We start from the raw sequence: 26,802 nt of genomic DNA, 5'->3' as shown, positions 1-26,802 counted from the left end.
TTCCCCACAAATGGCGAAAGAAACAAGGCCAGACGTCAGTCCAGATTCTTTATTTCAAAGACTGGCTGCTCAACTAACAGGAGGACAAAACGGGGTCAAAACAAAGCTGTTCCACAGATAAGCTGTTCTTCATGCACTTCCCAGCTGGCTGAGAAAACGCACGATTTCTAACGAACGAGTCATTAGAGTTTCATAAAAATTTTACATGTTATATATACTTTATAAAGCAAGAAAACAGCTGATTAAAAAAAAGCCAACCAGATGGTTTCAATGTTTTTTTCTCATCCAGCTGGAAAGTGCATGAAGAACAGCTTTTCTGTGGAACAGCTTCGTTTTGTCCTCCTGAACTAACATATTGTGGAACGAATAGTCAAGTTTTTGTCTTTACCTTGGAATAACGCTTCAGTATTAGACATTTAAGTGTATAGTATTGCTGTATATTTTTACGAGTCTTACAGTATTTTGTCGAGAATAACTAGACATCACGTCTTCTGTACACGTTCGACGCACTTAGCTAACATAATTAAACTACAAAATAGTGGACGACTGATGAGGATCGTAGATCAAAATATATATCGGACTCCAGCAAGTTTACGTTTTTGAAATTTTTAAAGAACAACTATTTTACAGTTTTATTAAGTTAGCTAAGTACGTCGAACGTGTACAGAAGTCGTGATGTCTAGTCATTCTCGATATTTAAACGCGTTCTTGGCTTCGGTACATGGGATTTCACAGAAATGCAGTATTTTGGTGGGCTCCAAAAACGTAAAAAGTGACCAGTAAAAATGTACAGTGATACTACCCACCAAAGCGTCTAATAAGAAGAGTGATTATCTATCATTGTTTGTTCATCAAATACCGACTTTATACTTTTTATTTCGAATTCGGGGTGCAGGTGGGGGCGAATAGGAGGACCTCACGGAACCACTAAAAAAACCGGACTTTTGTGGAGTACACATTTCTTGAGATATTTGTACTCGTTTCCCACGATGTTTGTACTCCAAGAAGAGCAGTTAGATTAAATATAATATATTTAAAATAACCGTTTGTTTGTTTCTTTATAGATACCAGACGTGGTGCTTGACAATTGCGATGTTGCGAACTGGTTTATTAGTTTGGATTTCGCTCTTCGCAGCGCCGATATGTGGTAATTTTACGCACAGCAGTAATCTTTAACGCATAAAAGTAATGTGTGATATTTAAATTTAGGCACACCTCACTAGGACTTTAATGATAATGACAATGCATTTACATAGTGCATTTGTATGCATGTGTTCAACTGCGATGTACACATCTGTTATTTACTCCACACAAAGGCCAGGCCACAACACCGGGAGCTTTGTTCCCTACTCTTTCAATTGCGAATAGCGTGTGGGTTCTTTAACGTCCCCTACTATAAGAATGAGGATACAGGAGATGGGACTACGGTTTATTTTCCTTTTCCAAAAGGACTACTAACGAATGCCTAACCATTAGCAGATATAATTACAAAGGCAGCACATTCTCCTCAGTTATTTTAAGATTCTGAATGTTGGTTCGGTCTGGGGGGTTCCAACTCTTAACCTCCCGCACAGCAGTGACGCTCTACCAACTGAGCTAACCAGGGGGCGGTTTTATCATCATCATCATCATCATCATCATCATCATCATCATCATCATCATCATCATCACCACCATCTAAAGGTGATCTAAAGACCCATCTCACTTTTAAATACAGATTATAAAATTGCCACAAAAGCAATTGCAAAAAGATTAGAAAGCGTGTTACCTCTTATGATAAACGCTGATCAAATCGGCTATATCAAGGGACGGTATATTGGAGAAAATGTAAGACTTATTAGTGATATTATTAGTTACACCGCAACAAAAAATCTGCCCGGACTTGCCGTTTTCCTCGATTTTGAAAAAGCATTTGATTCTATGGAATGGAACTTTCTTTCTAAAGTTCTTGATAAGTATAATTTTGGACCTGACTTCAAAAACTGGATAGAAACATTTTACTGCAACGTAACTAGCTGTGTCACAAACAATGGCTTTGCCTCAGACTTTTTCCTGCTTGAGCGAGGTGTTAGACAGGGTTACCCACTATCAGGCATGCTTTTCGTCCTGGGTATTGAAATTCTTGCGCTTGCAATTAAACAAAACTCTAAAATTGAAGGAATTAAAGTAGGAGCCCGCGAAATTAAAATGACACAGTATGCGGATGACACTACTGTCTTTCTTAAAAATCTGAAACCAATGAGTGCTTTTCTGGAGCTCCTAGATTTGTTTGAAAAATGCTCAGGTCTAAAAATTAATCAGACAAAGTCAGAAGCAATGTGGCTGGGAAAATGGAAAAAGAGAAAAGACACCCCGTTTAACCTTAAGTGGCCAAAAGACTCTGTTTTCGCTCTAGGGATACACTTCTCAAACTCCAAAAAAAAAATAAGTGATAAACTCAACTTTTATGAAAAACTAGATGTTTTAGAGAATACTCTAAATATTTGGAAGAGACGGAGACTAACGCTATTAGGCAAGATCAATATTGTTAAATCTTTAGGTCTTTCAAAGCTCATTTTCAACGCATCGGTATTACCAGTTCCGGAAAAATTTTGCGAGTAGGTAAACAAAATCACCTTTAACTTCATCTGGGATAACAAAATAGCCAAAATTAAAAAAAGCACAATTGTAGGCGACCGCGAAAATGGAGGTCTGAACATGATCGATTTTGCTTTAATGAACAAAGCTTTAAAATGCATTTGGATAAAGCGTTTCATATGAACAGGAATTCAGCATGGACCGTTATTCCTAACGAAGCTACATCGCACTTAGGAGGGTTCACCTTCCTTTCACTCTGTAACTATAACATTAAAGATATCTGCCTTAACGAGCTACCACTATTTTATGAAAAAATGCTGCAATATTGGTTTGAGTTTAAAAATATGCAGGACAACACAAATCGATATACAAAGAAAATGATTATATGACCACTTGGTTCGATAAAGGAATTTCAACTTTAGAACACCTTCTCGACCCAAATCTAAATTTCCTCACCTTTGAAGAATTCAAATTCCGATACCAGCTGCAAACTAATTTTTTGACTTATTATGGAGTAATAAACGCCATCCCAAAAGAATATAAAAGGTCAATAAGGCAAACTGATCCACCCCAAGAACCTCTTGAAAACAGTCTCAAAACTTGAGAACTCTTACAACTAAAACTATTCCCAATAGTTTTGTTAACGCTTTTTGAAGAACCCACCGCCAAACAACGCCTCATCGACTATGGGTTAGCCTCAGACCAAGTAAAAAAATATTTTAACCTAGCATTCTCTATCACCAAAGAAACAAAATTAACCATGTTCCAATACAAGATTTTACATAATATAGTTTTTACGAAAAGCAAGCTGTTTAAAGCTAAACTCGCAAACAGCGATCGTTGCTATTTATGCTTAAATACAAAACAGGATTTGAGGCATATGCTGGTCCCATGTCCAGCGGTCTCTGAATTCTGGAATGCTTTTCTAGACTGGTACGAGACTCACACGTCAATAAAACTAGAGTTGTCGACTGTCAAAATCTTGTACGGTATTATTGGTAACGACAAACTCAACAAGTTAACTAATTATCTCTTGCTACTCGCCAAATACTATATATATTGTATGGAACTCAATCCCGAGAAACATCAGAAACGCTGCCTCCTTAAAGCTTTTCAAAGCTACTCTTAAACGTGCCTCTAGATCTATAGACCAAATTCAGTTTGAGAAAGAGGCTTGCCTGATTAATTCCAAGGATTCTGATTTCATATATTTTTAATTCTCTTTTTATATTTCTTTTGCATTAATAGTTATATGTTTAGTTAGTGTATTATTTAATGGCACGTCCACACCAGCCTTTATGGTTGCCTTACGAGACCTGCCTCAACAAAAGACTATGCATGTATGTATGTATGTATGTATGCATGCATGCATGCATGCATGCATGCATGCATGTATGTATGTATGTATGTATGTATGTATGTATGTATGTATGTATGTATGTATGTATGTATGTATGTATGTATGTATGTATGTATGTATGTATGTATGTATGTATGTATGTATGTATGTATGTATGTATATATACTGCTGTAGTATCAATGAAGAACCACTATCTTTAAGTGTTTATCAAACATTAGTGATAAGCAAAGCTGAAATAGAAAAACAAATAGCAACACGTACTAATCTACATGAGGTCTACTATAATAAATGGAAACCCTTAATCGACAGAAAGATTGTTTTATTAGCACTATTATTGTTATTATCATTATTACTATTCGTATTGACGATGTATCCAGTAATTCTTAATTACTCTTTGTAAAAGGTAACGTAGCATATAATATTGTCTGTATAGTAAATAGTGTAAGTTCTTAGTGAGATGACTGTAAAATTAGTTGATTAATATTGTAAGTAGTGTAAGTTTTTGTTTTATGTCTTTATGTGTTGCATTAAAAAAAAAAAAAAAAAAAAATCACCATCTAAAGATATTGCCCTTTCATGTCGTACCTTCTTTTCTATTATTTTCAGCAACATTAACTGTTTATTCTCAATCTGCATTTTTATTTTCTTAGGGCAATACCCTCATCCTCCACAGATCACAAAGTTTTTATCACACGATCTGGTTGCGCCAGATGAAGTAAAATTTGGCAAGAAGTATGACGCAAGTCTAAACGCGGGCTTTAGACTCCCTTGCGAGGCCTCGGGCTCAAATCCACTACAATGGAGATGGCAACATAATGAAACTGACATAGTTTTTTTCCAGGGTGCTAAGTATAAACTTGGCGAGGATGGTTCTTTAACTGGAGAATATCTTGAAGCTGACGATACTGGGAATTACCAGTGTTTTGTCAAAGATACCGTCACCAACAAAGAAACATTCAGCAGGAAGCTTCAAGTTGCTGTAACATGTGAGAGATTATTATTATTACTTTAAATTTCAATTCATACACGAAGTTGCTTAGTAAACAAAGGTCAAAAAGCTCTGCGGGAGCTAAGATGCAAAGATATAATTACCTTGTGTTGTGTCAATCCATCTATGCTCTTTATTTGAACACGTTCCTAGATTCCCAGATATAATTTCTAATTTCACAATTCCGAGAAATAACTCCACATTCCGAGAGATAATTACGCAATACACAGAGAGGGAAAATTCCTCCATAGACCTTTGTCCATTCTGGTTCAATTCCCTTTCGTTAGGTGCGTTAATATCAAGTGTCAATCACGAAAATTTATAATTAGACCACTTGGGAGCGACGGATCTAGGATTTTTCTAAGGAGAGGGTGAACCACTAAGGAATGGCGTAACTGACTGGTGACATAAACAAATTTTAACTGCGAATACGAAGCCGCTGGTCATCTCAAGGGGGGGGGGGGGGGGGGGTCTCCCCTGTATATGCTCTCTCTAGATTCTCCCTTCAGCACTTAGCTTAGTTACAACACCTTGTTTTAAATATGCACGCGTTTATTATGCCCCGGGAAGATGCAAGATCGAGGCCCATACAAGGAAGTTAGCTCTGAAGCGTTGTCATACACGAAACATAGCAACAGTGTTGTGTTTTAAAAGGTGAATGTACAAGTCCTTAACAAATTTCGTTTTCTTTATGTCAGATGTCGGAGGTTTTGCTAGTCAAGTAAATGGGAGAAAGATCATTGTAGATCTGGGACAATCTTTCAGCGTTCGTTGTCCTCCACACAAGCCAAACTACGGCGCTAGCTACAGCTGGGAGAATTATGATGGCATTCCATTCAAACGAGACCCTCACCGAATCGTCTCACCAGATGGTGAACTGTTGATCATGTATGTTACCCAGATGGATGTTGATGAGATTGCAACATTAAAAGGAATCAGCTGTAAAGTACAGGGAGCAAACACCTTTTATCTTTCTGGACTTTTTATGCTAAAGAAGCGCCTACCAGGTAAAAAAAATACTTTCGATATGTTTATGTGCTGAAGCCAAGAACAAGTTTGAATGTCGAGAATAACTAGACATCAGGTCTTCTGTACACGTTCGACGCGTTTGTTCGACTTTACTAACTTTATGAAACAGCTAAATAGTTGTTATTGGAAATTTCACTTAAAAAAACGAAAAGTGCGATATTCCTATATATATTTCGATCGTATTTATCGGAATCTTGCAAGTTTGACCACAGGTGGCCCAAGCATGAAATTTGAATATATTAAAGTAAAATGGCGGCCTTTAAAAATATAAGAGTTTATATGGGTTTTAAACGGAAAAATTTTGAGCGATAAATAAAAGCGCAAATTTTAAATAAAGTTGACGGAACATGAAATAGTGTCGTTTGCTTTTGTTACAGCGTAATTTCAAGCCATTTAGAGCTATTTTACGTCGATTTACTGTAACATGTTTATCGTACATAATAATATGACAAGGTAGGAAACCTTGGTCGCTACTGGCGTGCGACATGTGTTCAAATTGGCTCGAATTTCGCCCACAAAAAAAGCTACCACTTATATTCTGACTTCAAATACCAATGATAGGATGATAAGCGAATGCGTTTCTAAAACGTGCTTGCTCCTACCTCGTCATTCTAAGCAACTAGCCGCTTTTGAAATTCCAAAACCAGCTCAAAATCGCCGCCATATAGTCCGTGACTCCCACGACAGTAACGAAATGGCCCAAAATAGACTGCACTCCAGTCAAATTGATCCCCAACGGAGAGGGGCACGCTACTTTTGTTCGCGCATCAAGTTGTTTCCACTACCACACGGTGAGGACGACACTTGCACCTCGTCGCGGCTTCCACGTGTGACAATTTGCAGCACCTACGACCATAATTATTTCTTTTCTTTTTTTTGTTTTGCTCGCCGACGATTATTTGCAATTTTGCTTTCATTTACAAGTGAACAACAACCTAGTGAACACAACTGCAGTTTAAACGTTTTTTTATACAGTAAAAAATGAATAAATACCGAAATCTGATGAAAATAAATACAAGTCTTTACTTTTTGCGATGATAAACGTTTTGTCCACTACAGTAAAAACCCGCGTATAAGAACCTAACATTTAAGAACCTGTTAGGCTACAGTTTCGTTTCTAAGCACCATTCACATAAGAACCATTTTAGGCTAAAATTCTAAAACAGGTTCTTATTTTCAAAAACGAAAATAATAATCTTCTCAAAAATATAGAATTAAAAAAATCTTCTCAAATATTTATTTATAACACAGTCTCTACACATTATAGTTACAGCATAGTTACATAAAACTTGTCCTCCTTGAATATAATTATTAACTGAGATGAAGAGATGAACCTTATGAAATCACAGTTATTGGACATTAAAGACCAGATCATTTAAAAATTCTAATTTATTTCTTGAACAAAAGTTAAGAACCTAATTAAGAACCTAGTTAGCCTAATTTTACACTAAATATCATTTATATAATTAAGAACCTGTTTAGGCTAACTTGAAAAAACCTAGGTTCTTAGTAATGACATTATTTGTCTCAAAATAATTAAATACTACTTATTAACCGAGAGTGAGGTCATTACAGGGGAATCTCAGACCGAGGCCTTGATGTATTGACCGAGCGATAGCGAGGTCAATACATCACGGCCGAGGTCTGAGATTGCCCTGTAATGACCGAACGGACGAGGTTAATAAGTTATTTATTATATGGCCTTTAAGTACTATTCAAAAAGAGTATAATCAAGGGAAAAAACACTGGAGGTAAAACTCGCTCTCTGTGGCTCTCTTCGTCGCTCCTACTAAAGAAATATCGGTATGCTTATATTTTTCTTTCAGTTATTGAAAAGATAGTCATATTTTGTTGGCATTTTTTGTTGTTTTTGCCCCCCTCGCTAGTAGCTTTTACTCACAACTCAAAAAACCGTCGAGCCGAGTAAAATTTTCATAATGCCCGGTCATTACAAGAAAATAATGCCCGCTCAGCAGCCAATCAGAGCGCGCGTACTATTGTAGCCATATAATAACAATGTTTACAAGACTGTGAACGTGTAATTGAAGCCTAACATGTTATTATAAATACCGCTAATTATATAAGAAATGGCCAATTTATGCAGAAAACAAGTCAGTCTGGAATGCACTGAACTAGCACCCTTGTGAGCTCTTGTGCTATGATGCGCTCAATAGCGCTCTTTTTATTTACTCTATGACAAAAATCCTATTTGCACTATTACGCATTTTGCTGGTATTTTTTCAAAGTAAATATAATTTTTTTTCTACTCAGTGAAAGGCTGCAAAAAGATCACTTCGCAAATTTCCTTTTGACTCTGCAAATTCTGTTGGCACAAATAAACAGAATTTACAAAGTGGTGGTCCGCGGGTATAATGCGTTTACTTCGGGCAAGCTGGGACAGGAAGATCTTTTCTTGTGAAGAAACTATTTCGAAATTTTGTGGGGCGAGGAATTAAGCTGCGCAATTATTATTTAAAGTGGTATTTCGGGCATCGTGAAAGTAATTTAAAAACATTGTCTCCAAATACGTGATTTCACGTTCCGAAGGCATGCTGTCACGCGTGGAAGCTGCGACGAGGCGCAAATGTCGTCCTCACCGTGTGGTTGTGGAAACAACTTGATACGCGATCACAAATACCGTGCCCCTCTCTGTTGGGATCAATTTGACTGGAGTCCAGTCTATTTTGGGCCATTTCGTTTCTGTCGTGGGAGTCACGGACTATATGGCGGCGATTTTCTGGTTTTGGAATTTCAAAAGCGGCTAGTTGCTGAGAATGACGAGGTAGGAGCAAGCACGTTTTAGAAACGCATTCGCTTATCATCCTCTCATTGATATTTGAAGTCAGAATATAAGTGGTAGCTTTTTTTGTGTGCGAAATTCGAGCCAATTTGAACACATGTCGCACGCCAGTAGCGACCAAGGTTTCCTACCTTGTCATATTATTATGTACGATAAACATGTTACAGTAAATCGACGTAAAATAGCTCTAAATGGCTTGAAATTACGCTGTAACAAAAGCAAACGACACTATTTCATGTTCCGTCAACTTTATTTAGAATTTGCGCTTTTATTTATCGCTCAAAATTTTTCCGTTTAAAACCCATATAAACTCTTATATTTTTAAAGGCCGCCATTTTACTTCAATATATTCAAATTTCATGCTTGGGCCACCTGTGGTTTGACGTTTTTTCCTGATTGAACAATGTTATACTATTTAACAAATAAAAAACGCCATAGCGTACACTATTGAGTTACGGATGTACGCGGGAGGTTGCTAAAATTGGAGGTCGTTTCTTTATGTCGATCTGTAACGTTATTGTATGAGACGCTGTATGTTATAATTTTTTCTACAGACATGGTGGATCCTAATACCAAAATGTCACCTTACTGGAAAGCGGTACCAAATAGTATTGAAAGAGCCACTGAGGGCAGAAACAAAGCTCTATACTGTTTGGGTGTTGGAAGGTAAGTGTCTATGTCTAGCCTGAACAAACACAGGCCTCTAATTAGTACGCTACCCAAGGTGTGATCTGAAATAGGACAGAAAAACAACGAAGATAAAGAGGTCTATGACGTCATTTCTATGGTCTATAGGAATGCATGGAAGGTAGTTTTATCATATTGATAATGACCCTATAAAACTTCTGATAAGGATCCTAATGTCCAAAAGGTAAGTATTAAACATAAGAGAGCAGACCATGGAAAAATGTTGGGCTATCTCGAAATCTGACTGGTATGATTGGCAAAGCAAAGGTGGTGTCGACAGACTGCCTTAGAAGCGTGCAAGTAAAATCACGAAGCAAAACTACAAATAAACTATTTTCACTAAACTTTTTTTAAGAAGATCGATCTCTAGTTTATGCAAAACAATTCGTCAGCTCTATGTCGATTTCCTTCGACTTTTGATAGATGACTCAAAGCTTTGCCCCCTAGACAACAACCAGCCGATAGAAGCCTTGGGCTTGCCGTCTAATTGCTAATTATCGGACGCTTTTCTCTGAATACTGTAGCGTGTAAAAAGGCACCCTAGTTCCTACTCGGTCCGCTAATAGTTCTCTCTCGGTCCTTTCAGCCGGAGCCTTTTCACAGGCTAGAATACTGTACTTTTGAATGTTCTAGATATTTCTAGAAATAAAAGTAAGAAAAATGTTATCAGCACGGGTTCAGCCTATGATATTACGGCTTGTATGCAAATTTACTACCCTTACTCTGTGACCATTCAGTTACTTTTACAATAATAAAAATTGTTTTCCATATTTACAAAAACTTCTTCTGCGACAAACAAAACTGTAAACATCCCGCGCGTCTATTTCCATGTTTGGTAAAAAATGGCGAGTCGGTGTAGTTGCTGAATAGCAGATTTTGTGAACTAACAAGAAGGTTATAAAAATAACAATATTATGGTTGTGTTATTAAAGCTTAAGAGGAGATTTCTAGAAGAATCCGACAACGTCCGGTAATGCTATGAAAAATTGTTCGCTTATCCTCTGCATGAAGGTAGTCCTTATTAAAACTAAAAACGTTATGTTGTTTTTTTTCTTTAAATATTTTTATTTTTTTGAGAAAAACGAAACTTTTGATTTGACATCTAGACTCGTCTAGACTCGATTGAGAGGGTACAAATTGGGTTGAAAATTGACCATTTTCAATCGATTTGTTTGTCAAAACCATCACGCGCAGAAAAAAATAAATACAACCGGTCTATTGCATGACTCTTCCTTGTCCAAATAAGCATAGTTTCAAGAGTTTTGGTTTAATCTAATTATTTTACGGTAAACAAAACCAGACTATTCTCACGCGAAATGAAAGTCGGTCGGTCAAAAGAATCGTCATTTTCACTATGTGCCTTATCTCAGAATTCCTTGAGATAAATATATTTCAACTGTAGAAGGATGATACTTTCAAAATATTAAAAGTTTTGTCTGGGTAAATGATTAAGCACTTGTCAAAAAATTATTCAAAATCGTACAAAAACGACACAAAATCACGCAAGCTTACGAATGCGTGACCAAAAGTATTACCACCGTATTTGTTCTTTACATCAATTTAGTCGCAACACTAGCAATACCAAGGCATGATTCATAATAAATATGTTCACCTTTGCTTGATTATGATATCCTGTCCCATGCAATACGTTTTTTTCCTGTCAGTTCTTCAATGGCTTTCCGTTCAGTTCGCAGGCCGCTTGTCGAATCCGTCTGCGACTGGTGAATTTGAAGCAACCACCGATACGAGTTTAACCAAATATGTATCGTCATGATTAACGAGCCCTTTTTGTGTTACTTGATTAAGCCATATTTCAGGTTAAAGCCAGCAAAGCGCTTTCAATAAGCCACTTTGCAGCGCCCGTTGGCACCGTGTATTATTCGAAGTGAAGTATAAATTTGCATACTTTCGAGACAAGCGTGACAGTTTTTATACTTAAGGGGGTGGGGTGGGGGTAGGGTCTTAAATTTTTAGCTGAACCGATGGTTTGAAAGCGTTTGGAGATGAATTGTCACAAACTCGTATTTACTACGTGATTTGCTCAAAATGAGAAAAAAAAAGGGACAATCACCATTTTCTTCTTGTTAGTGTTGCTGTTTTTTTAACAAACGATCAAGGCGCTGTTTCCTTTTTTTCAGCTAAGGCAACAGATGACACACTAGGTCCCGGTTCTGTCTCCTCTCGATACAAACAGAAAGTTTGGCGTTTGAAATGAAATAATTTTGAGTCGGATATTTCTTTGTAGAATGAAATAATTAGAAATGTCTACTGACCACTGTTCTGTAAGTAATCGTTTTACCGTTTAGTAAACTGCTAACGGAAGGAAGCATCCACAGAACAATAATTCAATTTAAAGCAGTGAAATAAACGAGACACGACTATAAATAATACCGTATTTCACATGGGGATGTAGAAGAATTTCACAACGTCATACCTGACCCCACGGGAACAAGGATACCAGTTTTCTGGAATATTACATTTGATATTTCTCTTCCTACACCTCTATCTCCTTTAGAAGTCTTCCCTTTACTGTGATAAGCAATCTCGTGAGGAACTTTGCATGTACTGGAACTTTTTCGCCATCCCATAATTCCAAGCTCGGATCGATGAAAGGGACAGATAGTAAAAGCGCTAACATCCTGTTGCTTGTTAAAGATACCTTCTCTAAGGAGAATAAGTTCCTGTTCGCCATTAACACCAGCAAAAGACCAGAGGGACTTATGATTTTCTATATCTTTGTTACATGACAGCAAAGGGACCTCGGTTATTAATTTACCTTTATCGCGTCGATCATACGAGCAAGGACTGCCAATTATCGTTTTAAAAGAACAAGAAACGTCCATGAGTACACCAAGTGCAGCGAGAACATGTGGAGTTTTCCAACAGTTTACCAGACAACTGAAGGAAAAAGCACTTTACGGGGACTTTGTTGTGCCGGTTGCTCCACAAATGGTTCGTGAGAAAAAAGAAATCATTCAAACATCTATAATCGAGTTTAGTAAATTACATTAGTCTCGTCTCCTAAAAATAAACAACGTGAATTCTCGCACACACAAGGTCAATTATTTTACTTTGTTGTTTTGGAGAATAACGAAGTACATAACTGAATTATATGAATATACATTTTGGTTTTTATAGAAGGAGCAACCAGCAATTAGTAGATTATAGACTACTACCAAACCGGAGACGAGAAGCAAACGACTTTTAGAAAGTCTAAATTTAATAGATTACAACACTTTTTCCTGACAGCGGCTTTTTGTCAATACTTTTACGGTTTTTCTCTCTTTGATTTTGAGCGTAAGCAGAACTTATAAGTAAAGTAAATCACGTAGCAAATACGAGTTTGTGACAATTAATTCCCAAACGTTTTCAAACCATTGATTCATTTAAAAATTTAAGACCCTTCCCTCACCCCACCCCCTAAGTATAAAAAAACTGTCACGCTTGTCTCGAAAGTATGCAAATTTATACTTCACTTCGAATAATAACGGTGCCAACAGGCACTGCAAAGTGGCTTATCGAAAACGCTTTGCCGGCTATAACCTGAAATATGGCTTAATCAAGTAACACAAAAGGGCTCGTTAATCATGACGATACATATTTGGTTAAACTCGTATCGGTGGTTGCTTCAAATTCACCAGTCGCAGACGGATTCGACAAGCGGCCTGCGAACTGAACGGAAAGCCATTGAAGAACTGACAGGAAAAAAACGTATTGCATGGGACAGGATAGCATAATCAAGCAAAGGTGAACATATTTATTATGATTTATGCCTTGGTATTGCTAGTGTTGCGACTAAATTGATGTAAAGAACAAATACGGTGGTAGTACTTTTGGTCACGCATTCGTAAGCTTGCGTGATTTTGTGTCGTTTTTGTACGATTTTGAATAATTTTTTGACAAGTGCTTAATCATTTACCCAGACAAAACTTTTAATATTTTGAAAGTATCATCCTTCTACAGTTGAAATATATTTATCTCAAGGAATTCTGAGATAAGGCACATAGTGAAAATGACGATTCTTTTGACCGACCGACTTTCATTTCGCGTGAGAATAGTCTGGTTTTGTTTACCGTAAAATAATTAGATTAAACCAAAACTCTTGAAACTATGCTTATTTGGACAAGGAAGAGTCATGCAATAGACCGGTTGTATTTATTTTTTTCTGCGCGTGATGGTTTTGACAAACGAATCGATTGAAAATGGTCAATTTTCAACCCAATTTGTACCCTCTCAATCGAGTCTAGACGAGTCTAGATGTCAAATCAAAAATTTCGTTTTTCTCAGAAAAATAAAAATATTTGAAGAAAAAAACAACATAACGTTTTTAGTTTTAATAAGGACTACCTTCATGCAGAAGATGAGCGAAATCCCTGTATTTTAAGAATTGCCGCAAAAAAACAATTTTTGTTCGATTCTTCTACAAACTTGCTCTTAATAACATATGATTATACATCTATCATAACTTGCAGACCTGTACCAACGATAACTTGGAAGAAAAATGGGCAACGAATTATGCACGGTCAAAATTCCTTTGAGATCCCGGATGCCTTTTACGGAAGACTTCTCAATATTGCCAACGTGAAGAGGGACCTACACCAAGATATATACACTTGTGAGGCTGAAAATTCAGAAAATAGCGGGACACCTTTAGTTTACACAATAAACTTGAAAGTAGAAGGTAAATTACGTTACAATTGTAAAACGTGTTACCATTTGAACATTAGCGAGTTGGGAGAGAATTAGTTTGCTTTACCTGTGTACTTACTTGCAAAGGCCAATGAGCAATATGCACAAAGTCTCAGATCCTGGAAGATCAAGCCATCAAAACCTTTTTAGAAAAGAAAAAGTAGCCATGGTGTGTAACAATTATTCCACGAGCGCGCGTTTAATAAGCGATGATAGATCTCATATCCAACATATAATGATCTCATATCCAACAAGCTCGAGTGGAATAGTTGTTGCATTTAAAACAGCCAAAGAATTGCAGTATTTGAGCTCCCAGCTGTTTTTGTTGACGCGCACCAGCTACCATGTTTGTTTCAATGGTATATGAGCCGGCATACCGTTGCCTGTTAACCAATCAAAACACAAGAATTGCAGATATTTACCAATTATTGTGAGGCACGGGCTCATGAACTACGAAAGTTCCGTTCGAGGCTCGATTTGATTGGTTTTGAAGACAAAAAAATGGCTAGAATACTTCAAGAAGTTTGTCAAGTCGTGTTTTTGAAAGCAAGGCACGCGCAATTCAACCGGAAGTCCTATGTTTTCGGACCTCCATTTGTACCTTTCCAAGGTCGCTCGCTTCCCGGCCACTGGAAAAGGGGAACGAAGACCCTGGGTACGAGGTTACGTAACAAATAAAAATAAAGTTGAACCTCTTACTAGGGACAGTTCCAACGGAGACCACAATTAACGTGAACTCTTGGAGAAACGCTTTAAGCAAGTAAGACACCCGGACACCAACCAACGGCTTAACCAGTACCTTACGCATGTGCGCAGCTATATTAATGAGGAGGTGGCAGCTATAGACCCTTTGCATAAATGGCTCCCAAATTTGAATAACACTAATATTTACATCCTTAGCCTCGTGTGGAGGTTTATAGACAAAGGATTGTTTTACGTGAACGTGAGGCTTAGGATGTATCTGTATTGTTATTCAAATGCAGACGCCATTTATGCAAAGGATCTATGGACAGCTATCTCTGTATAACGGACAATTTTTTTCTGTCTACTAAAGAGTTTCGACTAAGCCATGACATAGAATATAAGTTAACAAGCAAAAAAGATAAGGGTTTAAATAACCGATAAACAAAGGAATATAGTTTATAAGATATAAGGCATAAAATAATATATGTATTATGACAATTAAAATAACAATGCTATTTATCTATTTACGCTTTTTTTACCCTTGGGGTTCAAGGGTTTCCCTCTAACTTTGCGTATTCAAATCTATCTCGAAAGATGAAAGAAGGATGTATTAAATAAGTTCTATGCAGGTAGATATCAGAAACAAATTGGTCCAAAACTGCAGTAGGTCTAGAAGAGAGTTGGCTCTGTCAACGAGTCCATCTCTCGCAAAGGTATTGTTTTTAACAGCCTCGGCAGTGTATCAGGAAAAAAAAGATAGGCAATGTGATTAGGGATGGGTCTGATCTCTCCAGTAGCGGAGATTGTGTGCAGGCGAAAGACTAAATATTTAAACAAATGTATTTTTGACAAACAACATTCAGGTGAACATTTTTCTCTATCTAGTTCCTCCACGGTGGACAGGAGACACCCCTCCCCCAGCAAAGAAAACCATTGACATACAAGGAAATGGCACATTACTTTGCAATGTAGTTGCAGACCCTTCGGCTGCGTATAAGGTACAAGGACGGGATCAGAATAATTGCCTCAACGTAAGTTAGCCATGCAGTATATGATACTACTACAGTGGAACCCGCATTATGGACACACTCCCTTATTATGGACAGTTTTGTTTATCCCAACAAAAAAGTCATGACATTTTCTTTAACACTTACCCGCTTAATACGGACACCAATTAATATAGTCAACGGACACTTTTCTGTGACCCAATTGAAACGCTCTCATACAAAGTTAACCCCGCTTTATTTAAGGATACCTTTCGCTCACTGCCTATCTTTACACTGTTCCTTTGTAACGATTAAAAGCTTATTGCACCCGATTAGAAAAAAAAAAACTTTATACAGTGGAACCCCGATATAACGATCCTCGATATAACGATATTCCCATTATAACGATGAATATTTAGCTCACCTAACGTAATATTGTTGACAGGAGTCCTCTGTCCTGTAATGTAGGGGGTCAGCGGTATCGCCAGAGTGTGTGTAGAAAGCCATCATGGCCGTGTGTTGGCTGTCGAGTCGGCTGCGAATAAAGTGTTGTGTTTGAGTTGTGTTCTCGAAAGTTGTACGTTGTCAACAATATCCTCCCGCTATAACGATATTGTCAGTCACATTTTATTTGCAAAATATCGAGTTTAAAGCAATAACATGACAGTTATTGAGTGTTCACTAACGTTTCTGTAAACAGCTTTGTACGATGATATACGAAAATGAAACTGTGTTCTAAGCCTCTTTATCAAAATTATTCTCTTTATCCTCCTACTTGTTAGGTTTACCTCGATATAACGATATTTTCGGTTATTTTACGGCCATATCGTTATATCAGGAGTTAAAAAAAACGATTCCTCGATATAAAGATTTAATTTTACTGCTCCCTTGGCATTTTGTTGTATCGGGGTTCCACTGTACAGGTTAATGCATATTTATTAGTAATACAGTAGTATAGTTTCGTGTCGTGCATGAAAACTGTCTTCTTTGCGGTGTTTGACCGGCAGTTGACTAATTGAATCAGCATAATGTTCCTCAGTTTGAACTTAAGTTATAATTAAGGGATTTGCTATCGTTCTGTGTTGCTTTTAAATTGTATATTGCCTGACGTTCATTCTTAGATCCCGCTTAATACGGACTCCCGATAAAACGGACACTTTTGCGTGTCCCTTTGGTGTCCAAATTAACGGGGTTTTTCCTGTATTTCAACAAACTCTTTAAGACAATTAAGGAATACTCTTAGTATAGCTCTTAGTTTAACTCTTCGTCTTTCCAAAGGAATAAAGTAAGAGTACTAAACAATACGTTGGAGTTCAAAGACGTGAGACTGCAGGAAGATGGTGTTTACCAATGTGTGGCAGAGAGCAAGCTAGGAATGATTGTGTCTTCTACTTGGGTGCACGTTCGTGGTAATTACCCTTTTTTTAATTTGGCCCTTTCAATCCTTAGTGCTTCCAAGTTAAAACCTGAAACATACCTCAGATTTCAGGTTTTCTCTATTCTTCACATTATCGATCGACTTTACCAACCTTTTGACAGATTTCATATTCTTTCTCGCTTTCAGAATCATCTTTCTAACGACTAGGATTTGTCCTATCAGAGTTGACTTTCTAGCTTTCGTACGAGTGATCTGTATTTGTCCTGTTTTTTTTTATGTCCTTTATTTGAGTAATAATGGTAATAGCACTGAGTAGAGTCCAATTCGGTTCGGTGGTTAATAGATGTGGTGGTTAATGATAGTCCTTAATCAAAAGCTTACACTAGACAAACATTAAAAAACCTTATCAGCCAATCAGATTGCAAGTTTTCCAAGAGTCGGTCACTGGGTTATGCTTAGGTATGTTTGCCTGACAGCACCTAAACGCTTGTCTTTTAATAAGGTAACGGCGATATTTTCATCTCTGCAGCCACGCCACCAAAGTTTGTGGAATTTGGTCCATTTTACTTGTATAATGGTTATGAAGCCCGGTTGAAATGCCAGCCAGAAGCAGCACCTCCGCCGGTATTTCGGTGGTACAAGAATGGCTCTCAAATCATAAATAGTCCTCGCCATCGTTTGTTATCAGATGGAACGTTGGTAATCCACAAGGTCATCCCAGTCGATGCTGGTTACTATCGATGTTCGGCAAAGAACTTCTTGAATGAAGTCAACGCAACTGCACCTGCCTACGTTCTTGGTAATGACATGTAGATGTGCCAAATAATGGGGATTTCCGCCAAATCTTTGTGGTGCCACCATCATAACTAATAACTATAACAAAATTATCTAATCCGATTCTTGGTTTTCAAGTGACGTCATCAAAATTCTAATACCCAGAATTGCAAGACCACTGAGTATTTTTCCCTTTAGTGGCTAATAGATTTCTTAACATATAGATGTTAAAGGTTTTTAGCTCGATAGCATTCGCCGCCTTTAAGATAGATCATTTTAAATTTCGGAGTTTCACGCCACACGAGATCTAAAATGGCCGCCAAAAGGCAGTCACGTTTTCTTAGAAAAATGCCTCATCCTGCGATTTTTAAAATCTGAACAGTTGAGGTTTTGCGAGCAGTGAGTGATTATGTGAATGTTTTCTTGTTCATGAGGGTGATCTGACCGCTTTTTGTAGCATAATTTAATGCCAGATGTTTTCATTGATTTCCGGCCGCCACGCTGGAGCCCAAGGAGTTGGGCTCCAACATGGCGTTTCCATACTGTGCTCTCTTAATTTGCCTGAAACATTTTGATGGATACCTCGAGTACGGAATAACGCACAGACCTGAGACTTGGACCAGTAGTTTAATTATATAGTAATTTTCTACAATTCTTTTTATTCAATAGTTTTGCGTTATTTTTCACCAAATTGGCGCGCGAAAAAATGTCCAATAACAAAGTAACCAATTACAAATTACAAATGGCTTTTTTTGTCATAGTGAGAATAAATCCTCAACATGATTTACTTGTCTAAAATTTTCCTCGCATTTTGTAACACTCATGATTAATTGGCAAAAGCAATTCGTGTCGTCCAATTCAGGCTGTAATCATACTCGTGATTGAACAAATCGGTCTCCCGCGTCGCAGTCATCCGATTTCGTTAATCACTCGCATGATTACAGTCCTTTTACAACAACAACAACAACAACAACAACAACAACAACAACAACAACAATAATAATTATGATAATTATATAATTATGATAATAATTATATAATTATGATAATAATTATATAATTATGATAATAATTATAATAATTATTATTATTAACAATTATTCACCGAAGTGGAGGTAAATATCCACCACATTCATCGACACTGATGTGAATAATTGTTTTAGTATATACCACAAAAGTTGAACAAAAAGTGGACTAAAACATCACTTTCGGTAAACAAAGCGACGCGCGAAGGCAGTTTGTTTCTCTTTAGCTGCTTGGAGGTGAATAGTACTTTGCTAATTACCTCCGAGCTAACCAATTAGCGTGCGCGAAAAGCACTATTCACTTGTGTGGTATATACTAATTGTTATTTTTACTGTTATTATTACTAAAATTTGCAGGTACGCGAGAGAATAAAGGCAGTATATGCATATCAATATTTTTTATTCATAATATTCTGCAGCAGTACCTTACACTCCAAGTAACCTTAAAATAACGGACACATGCCACAATCGGACTACAACCCTGTCTTGGATTACAATGGCTTCAGATGCAACCATCATGTATTTCCTTGTTGAGCAGGAATCCAACCACGAACCTAATATCTTCAAATTAATCTTCAACGTCACTGATCCCAATGCTACTTCTGTCATATTAAATCTAACTGGTTGGGCTACACTACGCTTCCGTGTGATAGCTGTAACAAACCTTGGTTTACGTTTTCCAAGTTTTCCCACTGAAGCAGGAATTTGCATAACGTCTCCTGTAGGTAAGGTTTTAATTCATAATATGATTGAATTTACGAGACTCGTCTTGTGGAAAAAAAGAGAGAGATAAGTAGCCCCGGGGACTGACATATGAAAGGGGCGGGGATGTTCGTAGAAATCAAATTTAACACTTTAGGAGACCATCTGCGTGTTGCTCAAGTTTATTTGATTTTTTTGACTATTTTTCTTCAGTGAAACACTAAACAAGACCTCGATGGCTAAAAATGATATTGGCGTTCTGCCCTGAACATCCTAAGCAAGACCATTACCTGTAATTTATACCCCTATATGAGACGATGAGTATCGCTGCTCCTTCCATAAAGGAGTCCTCCCGAGATAACTAGAATTAAAAAAAAAAAAAAAACAACTCTCTTCGAGCACACAGTCTTTCAACAGGTGAAGAGATGTAATTCTGAGATTTGACCAAACAAAATTCCATATATGTTTTTGTTATGTCTAGGATGCAATGTCACTCGAACGAAACTTCAGAAATATAGGCACAAGCCAAGCACTAAAAAGATTCATTATCTGCGAAGCTGCGGCATTATTACTGTAAAATATTTTGATCAAACCTCACAGACTTATCTCAAGTTGGACAATGTTGGACAAAAGTTGCACGCTCGAAAAAATATGACTCTTTTTAGTCAGCAATAGCAACTGGGAAATGACGTAAACGTAATCTCACAATAAAGTGTACATCAAGCTGGTGAATGATTTTCGTTATTCTTTTCACATCCGTGTGACATTGCATTGAGAATGCAAGGATAAATTATAGTTGTTGATTTTTTTTTCTGCTTTTTTACAGTTCCAGATAAATTCCCAGACAACCTGAAGGGAGTACCAACGAAGTCAGAAGACCTAAATATAACTTGGACTGTAAGTGAAACTACTGTCACCATATATTGGCATGACTTGGATTACCTAGTATCGTGTCATTGACTTGTGGAACAATAGACCATTTTACATTTTCCAGCTAAGTAACCTAGCCTTTGAATGGTAGCGAGGCTGGAGGTGTCCTTGCATTGATACAAACCTCTCTGCTTTATTATGTAAATGCAAGCTAGTTTGCATCAGAACAACATGATTTACACAACAAAAGCAGCGAGGTCTGTATCAAAACAAGGTCACCTTCAGCCTCACTTCCATTCAAAGGCCAGGTCACTGAGCAGACAACTGTAAAATGGTCTATTACAGGCCCAGCTGTTGAAGCTGTGGAAACGAACGCAACATGTTGGCATAATATTGCCTAATTCTGAATGTCGTATGGCGAACTTCAGTTGAAGAAAATTCATTTTCAGATCAAAATATGATGGTAGAATTCCACTATTTTTCTAAAAATTGGACTCTTTGGCAAAGATACTTTCAGTCTCTTGTTATGTTACTGTAAAATAGCGGCCTCTTCCTTTTGTTATTTTCGTAAAGAAAAGGTACCTAAAAGTTAAATTATAAAAAAGGGTGTTAAATAATAATTTGTTCTAAGCTTTGTTAAATTCTCATCTAAAGGATTCTATATTGGGTCAAGTCTACATTAAAAGATAACCTATTTAGAATGAAATCCATGGTTACTGCTCTTGCACAATCACTGCCTTCCACATGGTACTACAATGTTCATGGTGCTCTCTTCTGTTACTTTTGTAGTGTCCATAAAAAAAAAAAAAAAAACAAATAAACAAACAATAACGAGCGTTGTTAAGAAATTTCAGTAATTTAATTTAGGTAACTAAATTAACTTACGCCGTTTTTATTTGACAGCCAATGCCGAAGGTTGATTGGAATGCGCCAGGACTTTATTACATATTGCAATACAGGAAAGTCAAAGGCGAGGCACATAATGTTTGGAAAGAAGAGAATATCACTGACCCTTCTATTGGTACATTTTCTATACCCGGTCAGTGTGAGGTTTGGGAATTTCGGATTCGTGCGGGGAACGAGAAAGGACTAGGACCATTCAGTGCCATTGAAAACGCATCTTTTGTTTTTGGAAAGCCAGAAAGAGTGGACGTGGAAAACATAACAGTGAGCAGTGTTCAAGTTGCATGGACTCCTGTTGCTGTACCGAAAGGAGGAAGTATTGATGGTTATAGAGTTAGTATTTCAAAGCTATTCCTTATACATTTTCCTTAATTATACAACAGCCCATTCAATAGGTCATTTGATAAAAAAATAAATAAAATAAATTAACTTTATTTAGACACGGTGAGGTTTAAAGCTATAAGCTTGTGGGGTGTATTCCCGATCGAATTGGAATTTGGAAGTGTTGGTTTTTGTGGAGGGAGGAAAACCGGAAAACCCGGAGAAAAACCCTAGGAGCAAGGACGCAAACCAACAACAAACTCAACCCACATATGACGCCGAGTCCGGGAATCGAACCCGGGCCACATTGGTGGGAGGCGAGCGCTCTCACCACTGCGCCATCCCTGCTCCCCCAAACTACATGTAGTTTAGTGGCCTTAAAACTACATGTAGTTTAGTGGCCCGTATAAAGGAATTTGTTTTCCTAGTAGCTTAATTGCGTCACTTACTGATTACCAATCTTAGCATTATATACCTTCATTGCTTTTCACACATTCTCAGTCATTCGACAATAGTATATATTGTTTTCTACTCTTGCACACCAGTGAATTTATTGTTTGTTAATCGCCCACGATTCTACGACAATTTAAGAGTTAATAACATTTATGACGTTGCAGATCCTTTTCAAACAGCGTCGGAGTAGATGGATTGAGAACATGGGATTAATGTAACCTCTAGGGTTATTTGCGGTGAAAATTTGCCGGCTAATAAAAAGGTATTCTTAGGCGGCGAAAATCGCCTGTCGGGTGAACGCGTAGTCAAAGCTGACCTGATGTTTCCACGTTTTCCAATACCCATGAATTGACTGACACGATTGATGTATACCTATAGAAGGCGCGGTGGCTGTTAGTGCGCTGAACTTCCAAACGAGCGATCCGGAATCGAGCTCTGGTCAGGTCACTTCGTTGTCTTCTTGAGCAAGACACTTTACTTTTACAGTGCCTTTCTCCACCAGGGTGTATAAATGGGTACCGACGAATTTAATGTCAAGGGTAACGCTGCGATAGACTAGCATCCCATCTAGGGAGGGGAAGAAATATTCCTAGTCGCTTAATGCTGCGAAAACCTGACGGGCCACTAGGCGTAACACAGACTATAGGTATCTTGATATGTATGTAATTGTCACTTGAAAAGTGGTCACTATAAATCTCAATTTGCGGTTTAACTGTCTTGAGTATGTTATAACAAATAGCTTTCGTTTAAATTGGTAGATTTATTACTGGACCGAGAGCCAAGTACGGAATGAAAAGAGACGCAGACGTGCAATTCCAAACTATGCTACCTTTACTAATGTGACAGGAGGCAAAACCCAACAGGCCACAGTTGATGGACTAAAGCCTTTCACAGATTATAATCTGGTTATCAAGGCTTTCAGCTGTGGGGGTGAAGGTCCCTCAAGTGACGTGGTGACCTTTTCTACAATTGGAGCTGGTATGTTTCACAAGCTTATGTATTAATTATTTGTTTAACTGTTAGAATTGAGCATCCTGCAGACATCTGCACTAAACCATCCTACAACCAACGGCTCAGACTTGTCCTGTTGTTAGTGCTAAGACGGGATCTAATTCTCAATTTGTACTTATTCCGTTGACTCTCCTTGACTAAGCTTTTTGCACTGGGGTGGAAATACCGAGAAATAGCTATATTGCGCCATGCATCCTTGAAAATTTTTATCAAAGGGGCAAAATGCTAATTGTTTCCTTTCTTCCATACATGCTGGGGTAAGACCGCTGAGAAAAGTGAATTAACGTTGGAGTACAATTCGGAGAATAGTCGAGATCAGCTAGTTGAATCTGACTTGGTATTTGATGTGTATTTATAAGAAAACCGAATGAATCTTAGGACATCACGCAATATTAAAATATACGAAGTATTATTTTAATTCTTAGCCATGTACATGGTTAAATATTTCCTTATCTCCTTCATTTTTTACAGGCCGCTCGTCCATTGCACCAACTGCATCATCAACCCGACCGGGCAATGTCTCCAATACACCAACTGCTTCATCCGCCCGACCGGGCCATGCCTTCTTCACTGGAGTTCTTGCCTTCGTACTTGTTATAAGCAATATCTTGTGCCACTTCTAGCAGGTGCAAAAGCTCAAAACAGCCAATCACAGTGTGTGCGCAGTGAATACGATGCTGGCATGTTGTTGTAGAAGCACGATCCTCAACAGCGTTTTGGTAGTTTGAAGATTAAAAGTTAGTTGCTGCACAAAAATTGAATCACATTAGCCGTGCTCTTCGTTTAGAAGCTGTAAGCTGTTGTTTCGATTTGCTAGTCCTAGTTGCTGAATAAAACCATACAACCATAGTCTTTATTTTCTTGTTTTTTTTTCTCGACTACTGGACTGTGTTGTCGACGATTTACATGTTATCCACGTGACTATGACTACGACTGTAACTGTGTGGGGTGGGGTAAGGATTAACTTCTTTCTTTTTTTTATTTATTGTTTTATAAGCATGTTGATAAAAAATGCCAAACAAACAAAGAAATAAAAGAATCGAAACCTCACGAATAGTTAAAATGATTGAAAAAGGAATTATATGCGATGATTATGGTAAACCTGGATATAATTTGCCGTTTTGAAACACAAACATGACGAGAAAGGTTCTTAGGTGATATAATGCATGGGGAGCTTTTATTAAGAAGTCTGAGATCCTGATAAGAATTGTTTAAATGTTTTAAGGTAGCAATGCAGGTCTCTAAAAGTTCAGGGGCTTCCTACATATTACATTGTTTCAATTCCTCGCTTTTTGTTTGACAAAATGCTCATGTTGTTGTGACGGGAGTTTAACGTGGTACTTGCAGGGATGCTCTTTTTGGGGCACATGAGGGAGGTGGGTTTGGAATCGATGAGCCTTGACGATGCTGACACAAGAGGGGCCTGCTCCAGGGACATGGTTTAGAGACAATCTGGATCGACATCTAACAGGGACGTAACATGTACACAAACACACAAAGAAAGTAGGGGGCACATAATGCAGCGGCTCCTCCCCTGAAAAACAGTCCCCGCTACATTTTCTTGTGTGTTCTTGTTGTGACTGTCCCTGTGACATGTCCCTGCAACATGTGAGATCCTCCCAGGGAGTGGGGTCCATGTTCCCTTGTTCCCAACATAATTTTCCTTGTGTTCCCGTGTTCTAAAACGTATTTCTTTGATTTTTTTGTGTGTTCCCTTTTACCTAAAATATGCTTTTTTTTACTGTGTTCCCAGTTTTATTTTCCTTTATAATTATAATTATACCAGACTTGCAGCAAAACAGTCTAATAGGCCATTTCCGATATATTAAAATTCTAACTTGGCTCCGAGGCTTGGGGGAATAAAACAAAAGATATCACGTCGAGGTTCAGGAATGAATAAATCATTTCTTTTGTTTTATTCCCCCAAGCCTCGGAGCCAAGTTAGAATATTAATATATCGGAATTGACCTATTATCTTCCTTTTGTAAGAACTAATTAAGGCAAGTTTAGTATTCGGTTTCAGGGCCCCCCTTTTTGGAACTTTATTGATAATGATATAAAGTTATCATCCATATCAAAGTTTAATGCAAAATTGCAAGCTCAATATCTGGAAGGATACTCGCTATAGCGCCTGTATTATATAACTCTAAGGCTATTTTGCTTTATTTTTTTCCTTAGCAATGGTAACGAGGTTTTGCATAAACACTTCGATAAAAAGAGCATGCGGACACTTCCAAAAAATGCTTCATTTCCATCAGCATTGTCCTCTGAAGGACAATGGCATAACGTTGAACTCCCTTGTGAAAATTTGTCAATTCAGGTTCTAAGAAACCGAAACTGGCGGCAGCGTTTGCGATCTCGGTTTCAAGGCGCTATGCCCGCAAAAAATAATAGGTACCCCACTTTTTCCGGGCGACGGGTTTCAATTCGCCCAATTCTGTAATATTTTCACATTTATATTCCTCCTACTTTATTTATTTTCAATATTCTAATATATTGTTGTCTTTTTTTGCTCACTCTAATGTTCTGTGTTGTTTGTGTGTGTACCGACCTAAACTTTTATTAACATAATTGTAACACTGGCTGCCTGCCCCTTTTAACTCTATAGCTATTTCCCTAATCATTTATTTATACTTGGCGAATAAAGTTGTTGTTGTTGTTGTAGCGGAATTTTGTTTCCAAATTCTTAAAAAATTAATGGCCTTGTTCCCTTGTTCCCTGAAAGCCCTGGGAGAGCCTCACATGTCCTTTCGTGTAACAAAATGCCTTCGGTCCACACGTAGACGACATTAACAATATTTATCGTCGTCGTAAACTCTATCAAAAGTGAATAAATTCTTTAACGGAGAACTATCTTCGTTACTTATTCTAGTATGGACAGAAGTAAAATGGATAAATTTCTACACGCTGACGTCACATCAAGAAATTTATGCATCTTAATGTCAGTCTCGTACCCAGGCGTCCTCGGAGCAATACAGTTCATTTAATTGTTTTCAGATGGTTGGGCATAAACTACTCGTAAACGATTTAACCAGAATCGTGTGGGCAAGTGAACTAAAAAGATTTTATGAGTTTACGAATGTAAACAGTCTGGATTCAGTGCCGAGAGGCAATCAGTTTCTTATGGACAACTCTTCTTGTAAATCTATCTTCATTTGACATCTCGGGTTGTGAATCTGCATAATTTATCATTTATTCGTTTGGATCGAATGCATCTGTTCTCCCTAATGAGATACAATTAATAAGTACTCCGATCGATACTTCTCTGCCAATGTCTTGCGGTGGCTGCATTTGGCAAGGATTGCTTGAGTCGCCTTTTTTCTCACTCACAACTAAACTAACCGAACGCCTAGTACTGGCTACATGATTACACGTGAAGCATGTCGTAATAGACTATATTCCCGATAGCTGCCATGATGGTTTTCATATTATAATGCAAATTAACCACGTTGTCCGCTCCGCTAGGGGGGCAAACAATGAAATGATGCCGTTTTTAGGAAAATCGGCTCGTCGAAATAGTATGAGAAAGAATTGTCAGACACTATAAGAAACCGCGCATAATTAA

General features: G+C 37.7%; 1 pseudogene across 1 annotated transcript; it reads left to right on the top strand.

Annotated features, from left to right (window-relative positions):
* Positions 1–1,116: 1,116 nt before the first annotated feature.
* Positions 1,117–24,093, top strand: LOC144660570 (fibronectin type III domain-containing protein-like; annotated as a pseudogene). Its single transcript, XR_013572114.1, has 13 exons — positions 1,117–1,147; positions 4,588–4,923; positions 5,624–5,932; positions 9,309–9,420; positions 13,914–14,122; positions 15,700–15,845; positions 17,079–17,209; positions 17,708–17,977; positions 19,397–19,702; positions 20,506–20,576; positions 21,453–21,785; positions 22,985–23,204; positions 23,709–24,093. The product of XR_013572114.1 is annotated as a fibronectin type III domain-containing protein-like (transcript).
* The last annotated feature ends 2,709 nt before the right edge of the window (positions 24,094–26,802 follow it).

The sequence above is a fragment of the Oculina patagonica genome, chromosome 7, assembly GCF_052425735.1.
Source record: "Oculina patagonica isolate OP01 chromosome 7, crgOcupat, whole genome shotgun sequence".
NCBI classification, from domain to species: Eukaryota; Metazoa; Cnidaria; class Anthozoa; order Scleractinia; family Oculinidae; genus Oculina; species Oculina patagonica.
The sequence above is the reverse complement of the archived record's forward strand: the minus strand, read 5'-3'. Positions and strand labels throughout refer to the sequence as shown.